Below are 6880 nucleotides of genomic sequence, written 5' to 3' on the forward strand. Positions count from 1 at the left end.
TAGAAAAGCAAGAAGGGAGAGAATAGTTACTGGAGATGAAGATGGAAAACCCTCGTGCTTCAAAAAGGAATCTTTCAAAAAATAGAGTAGAGGTAGGTTATGCTTAACCATAATAATGGTCGAATGGGGTTAAACCCACGACCCATTTGTAACAGCACGAGAGTGGGTGGTTACTAGGCGTGTGGATGGCTGGTTACTAGGTGCATGGGGGGCAGTTACCAAAACGTCAACCTTCCTAGCAGTAATTATAGCCATAAAATCAAGTTGAGAAAAAGTGAGGTAGACTTTCCTAAGTTGCAAAAGATGGCAGAAATTAATGGGGGGCAAAATATTGAGGGATCCCCTCTTCCTAGCGCTGCAAGGGCTTCTACTCTAAGGAGCTAGGGGACACCCTTCCTCTTTAGAGTGGGGGGGATTGAATGATGTGAGCAGCCCAAGAGCACTTGGCCCAAGAGAAGTTGTGATGCCCAAGTTGAGCCTATCTTCCCATAAAGAGGTAGCCCACCAAAAGATTCCCAGGTTCAACCCAAGAAGGGGGCTCAGTAAAATCCTTTTCAGACAATAGGCCTGCCTTCAAGGTCCAATTAAAACAGCCCAGGAGAAGGAAGGCGCCCCCAAGTCTCAGGACTCCTTAATCTAGAAGGATTCCCTGTAGAATAGGAATCCTCAAAATGAGTCCTCCCTCGAGCAAAGACATGTTGTTGTGTACTGATTAGCTAAAGATAAGATCAAATCAAGCCCTATTCACAGGTATTGCCCCCCCGCTTTTGGAAATATAGGTAATATGAGCACAGACTAAGGGGGACACCCCCTCTATAAATAGGCGATGCAGTCCCCCAATGGGAACACCTTCCAAAATATGGAAATAGTTTGTACTCTTGCTATAGCTATCAACTTCCATTCTGACAATATTTTTCTCACGAATTTCTTATTTATATCTCAATTTCTCATTACGATTTATTTTTATAATTATTTATTCCTAAATTCGAAACTAACTTGGGTGTCGGAGTGCTAACGTGTTGTTTTGTAGGTTCTATTTTTTTTAAGATCTTTTGCTTAATCAACCCAAATCCATTATCAAGGTCCAAGCTTGTTGGATCCGTGCTAAAATCACACGCATAAGATTGGATTCATTAATTAATTGATGTATGGACTTGTTTAATTAATGGATTGGATTATTAATTAATGGAGATAGGATAAAATTAATTAGTTGGACTAATTAATTTTTTGACTTTATTAATAAATTGGATTTATTAATTAAGTATATTTGATTTTGTGTATATTTAATTAGATTAATTCACATGGATTTTCTATGGGATATTTATTTAATTGAATTAAATAATAAACACTATGGATTAAATATTGGACTTTATTAATTTGTTGGACAAATTAGCTCTATCCAATATATTAAAGCACAAACCAGTCGGCCACAAAATCTCCTTAGATGGGGATTTGATTTGTGTTTGATTTTAGTGAGAGAGAAATAAGTTTGTGTGTGCGGCTGATTAATTGTCATGCTTTATCTTGAGTCTTGTCAATTAAGGTTCCTCTGCTGGCTGTATCTACCATGCTTCTATCCATTCTAGAGAGACCTTATAAATGTATTGAATCACAAGTGGTTCGGCAATTTTATGGTATCGATAGCTAGCAACGATCTCTTTGAACCTCTCCCAATCCTCGTATAAAGATTCATCATTGAATTGTCTTGTCTGATTCTGCATATTTGATGAAATCCAACGAGAATCCGCATCATATATTGTTGATACAAAGCAGTAATTCCAAGGTGAAAGATGCAGGAGATAATAGAGGAGATCAGGAAAGAAGAAGGAAGAAACGCAGGACGAAGTCGTTCTCGCGTTCTTGAATAGATTGGCGTTTTTACATTGTTTAAGTGAAAATGAGTTTTCATCTAGCCGTTGTGAGTAAGCGTGTCAGCGCTTTTTAGTCTGTTAGTTGGTTATCTTCTTCAAGGATCATGCTCAGTCTATAAAAGAAGGTTTCATCCTTCTTGGTTGTAACAGAGAAATTCAGAAGTGCAGTTATACAACTACTGTTTCTTGAATTTAAAATTCTTCCACAATCTTTTTCACTTTCTTTTCATTCTTGAATTCTATCATGGCACCAGAGCAGGCAAAGATCTCAAACGATCTTCTCTGAAATTTCTGCAACACCTGAAATCTTGTTTATAAACATTTATCCCAACAGCTTCAAACACAATGTCAAAGAAAGAAACAATGGAAGAGAAAATCCCTGAAGATGACTTGAGCATGAGACTGCAGGGAAATGAAAACCCAAGCATGTCCCTCGTATCTGCGCAATTCAATGGAAACAATTACATGACTTGGGCAAGATCCGTCAAGATAGGACTCGGAGCCAAACAAAAATTGGGCTATATTAACGGATCCTATGCAAAACCCACTGAAGACAAAGAAGCCATCGAGCGGTGGCAAAGAAACGACTACATGGTAGTCTCATGGATACTAAGCTCCATGTCAAAGGAGATTGCAGAGGCGTTCCTGTATACCAACTCTGCTAAAGACTTATGGACAGACCTCGAAACGCGGTTTGGTGAGAGCAATGGCCCCCTTCTTTATCAACTTCAAAGGAAGATCACCTCCATTACCCAGAAAAGTTCTACTATTGCTGTCTATTTTACAAAACTCAAAAAACTTTGGGACGAATTAGGATCTTTGGATCCTTTGCCTGTATGCACGTGTGGAGCGAGCAAAAGGATGTCAGAGAAAATCGCCTCCCAACAACTGATACAGTTCCTTATGGGACTAGGTGACACATATAAACATGTGAAGAACCAGATAATTCTGATAGACCCACTACCTACAGCTGCTAAAGCTTGCTCCATGGTGCACAGAATTGAGAAACAAATGCAAGTAAATTCTGAAATTTCTGAAGTTGAACGAGAAGGAGTTATGGCTGTACAAGTTACTGAGATCAAAGGGAAAGGAAATGTGAAGATAAATTCCAAGAAAGGGACAACACTTGATAAGAAGCACTTGCAATGTGAACACTGCAAGAAAAGGGGACATCTTGAAGAAGGTTGCTTTGAGCTTGTGGGATAAAAACATGATGGATCAAAGAAAAACTGGAAGTAGACCAACCAATGCAAGAACCGTCAATTCAAGGGTTAACTTCCAAGCCAACAATCTACAGACAAGTTCGAATGGAAATTCAGATTCAGACATCACAGATCTTATCAGAAAAGAGATGCTCAGAATCTTTCAAGATCAAAACACTAACCAAATGAGCTCCAATTTCGCAGACTTCCATGGGTATGCAGGTATAACCACTACCAACACTCAATTATGGATTATTGATAGTGGCGCTTCAGCCCACATATGCAACTCTTTAACTGCTTTTAAAATTGTTCATAATCTTGACAACTTGGTATCTGTTAAACTTCCTAATGGCAATAGCCAAGATGTCAAGATTACAGGGGAAGTCCACATTACAGAGAACATCATCTTGAAAAATGTTCTATATGTTCCTGCTTTTAATCACAATTTACTCTCTGTTAGTAAACTTTGTAGAGATGATAACCTTCATGTTCACTTCACAGACCAAGTTTGTGTCGTGCAAGACCCTCGGACTAGGGATGTATTGGCCATAGGTAAACAATGGGGGAAGCTCTATATGCTAGAAAAATAACCTCAAGACCATATGACAAGAGCTCCTAAACTGAACTTGCCTATCAATGAAGAGAATGTGTACACTGATGTCTGCAATTTAAATAAATGTAAAGTTCGATGTAATGAATCCCTATGGCATAATTGATTAGGACACACAAGTTTAGATGTCCTGAAACAAATGAAACTTTGTAAGGAAACCACTGAAGATATGGAATGCAAAATATGCCCGTTGGCAAAACAACATAGAATGCCTTTTTCATTGAGTGAGTCTTGCACTAAATCTGTCTTTGAGCTTATACATATGGATGTGTGGGGGCCTTATAGAAAGCACTCTGTTAATAATTATGAGTATATGCTCACCATAGTGGATGACTTTAATAGAAGTACATGGACATACTTGATGCTTCACAAGTCACAGACTTTATCAAAACTGAAACAGTTCTATAACATGGTTTCTACTCAATTTGATGTAAAAATCAAGCAAGTTAGAACTGATAATGGCACTGAATTTGTTAATAAAGAATGCCAAGATTTCTTCCATAGTAAAGGCATAGTACATCGAAGGACTTGTGTCTATACTCCTGAACAAAATGGTGTTGTAGAAAGAAAACACCAACACCTTCTGAAAATTGCTAGGTCCCTAATGTTTCAAGCCAACATGCCTTTAAAATTCTGGACTGATTCCTTACTTATGACTACTTACCTGGTAAATAGATTACCTATTAAGACCCTTAAATGGAAGTCTCCCTATGAACTTCTGTATAAAGTGAAACCTGCTTATGATCACATCAAGGTATTTGGATGCCTTCGCTTCATTACTAACACTCTTCCCTTTAAAAATAAATTTGAACCAAGGGCTCTCAAGTGTGTATTCTTAGGATTTGTTAATGGTACTAAGGGATACAGAGTTATGGAGTTAAGCACTGGAAATATACATATAAGCAGAGATATAATTTTCTATGAAAATACATTCCCTTTTTCTGATCACAATGAAGATGATTCTGATATAGTTTGTCCACTCCCTGTAGTTAGTGAAATCATTAACATTGATGAATCAAAAGTGTCCCTTAACAAATCTAGTGATGAACCAGAATAGGTACAAAGAACTGACAACATATCACCTAGAAGGTCAAGCAGACCGCACACTAAACCAACCTGGATGAGAGACTATGAGTGTTACAACACTGATGACAACACTAACTACTATATGACACAAGCACACACTTGTTTTGTGGAAAACCTTTCTGACATGCAGGAACCAAGGAACTTCAAAGAAGCACAAGGAAAGGAAGAATGGGAGAAAGCCATGCAAGAAGAACTCAATGCTCTTGCAAAGAACAAAACGTTGAAAATAGCAGACCTGCCCACTGACAAGAAAGCCATTGGATGTAAGTGGCTGTATAAGGTAAAACTTAATCCCAATGGCACCATTGAAAGGTATAAAGCAAGGTTAGTGGCCAAAGGCTACAGCCAAGTAGAGGGAGAAGACTACAATGACTGTTTTGCACTTGTGGCAAAGGCAGTCACTGTAAGAATCTTCCTAGCTGTGGCTGTAAGAAAGCAATGGCCACTACATCACCTTGATGTTAACAATGCTTTCTTGCATGGTTACCTTGATGAGGACATTTATATGGAACCTCCCCAAGGTTATGAAATCCCAAAGGGAAAGGTATGCAAGCTGGAAAAATCATTATACGGTTTAAAGCAAGCATCTAGAAAATGGAATGAGGAATTCACAACCAAAGTTAGTGAATTTGGTTTTGTTCAATGCAGTCATGACCATTGTCTATTTGTGAAAGGTTCAGGGCTGAATCTAATTGCATTACTCGTATACGTTGATGATATTTTAATAACATCTGCCTGTGAGGATTCAATAATGCCGGTAAAAGACTATTTGGACAAACTATTCACTGTCAAACATTTCGGAAGTGCAAAGTATTTTTTGGGCCTGGAAATGGCTCGTTCTGCAGGAGGAATGGTGGTGTCCCAACACAAATATGCACAAGATATTGTTGATGATGTGAAGCTAAGCAAAGGGAGACATGTCACTACATCATTACTTCCTGGATTAAAACTCACAAAAAATACAGGAGCAGAACTTACTAACCCTTCTAAATACAGAAGATTGGTCGGAAGATTGTTGTATCTAGGATTTACAAGACCGGACTTATGCTACGTTGTGCAACAATTGAGCCAACATCTCCAACATCCTTGTGAAGGACATTGGAATGCGGCCATTCACGTTGTCAGATAGCTAAAAGGGAGCATTTCCACAGGTTTATTCTTTCCTGCAAATTTGAATTTCTCATTTCAGGTTTTCTGTGATGTAGACTGGGCTGCTTGCCAATTGACAAGGAAGTCTCTGATCGGCTTCTGTGCGTTCATGGGAGGGGCGCTATATCTTGGAAAACCAAGAAACAAACAACCGTGGCCAGGTTTTCTGCTGAAGCTGAATACAGATGTATGGCTGCCACAACTTGTGAAGTTACATGGTTGATCTATATTTTGAAGAACATGGGAGTTGAAGTCAAAACACCTATTCCCTTTTATTGTGACAATAAAGCCGCATTACACATAACTGCAAATCCGGTATTCCATGAAAGAACTAAAAACCTGGAGATAGATTGTCACATTGTGAGGAATAAATACAAAGAAGGGATTATTCAACCAACTTATGTGGTTTCAAAGCAGCAGATTGCAGACCTCTTCACAAAACCTCTATGTGGTAACTCCTTTCTTTATTTAAAGTCCAAGTTATACTTGCTCAATCTTCACCCAAGTTTAACTTGTGAGGGGGGTGATGAAATCCAACGAGAATCCGCATCATATATTGTTGATAAAAAGCAGTAATTCCAAGGTGAAAGATGCAAGAGTTAACAGAGGAGATCAGGGAAGAAGAAGGAAGAAACGCAGGACGAAGTCGTTCTCGCGTTCTTGAATAGATTGGCGTTTTTACATTGTTTAAGTGAAAATGCGTTTTCATCTAGCCGTTGTGAGTAAGCGTGTCAGCGCTTTTTAGTCTGTTAGTTGGTTATCTTCTTCAAGGATCGTGCTCAGTCTATAAAAGAAGGTTTATCCTTCTTGGTTGTAACAGAGAAATTCAGAAGTGCAGTTATACAATTACTGCTTCTTGAATTTAAAATTCTTCCACAATCTTTTTCACTTTCTTTTCATTCTTGAATTCTATCAATATTTCTTCTTGAATGTGGATGGCTCTAGATGCGGGAAAGAATATC

This window comes from Sesamum indicum, linkage group LG11 (genome assembly GCF_026168435.1).
Source record: "Sesamum indicum cultivar Baizhima isolate 11 linkage group LG11, ASM2616843v1, whole genome shotgun sequence".
Lineage (NCBI taxonomy): Eukaryota > Viridiplantae > Streptophyta > Magnoliopsida > Lamiales > Pedaliaceae > Sesamum > Sesamum indicum.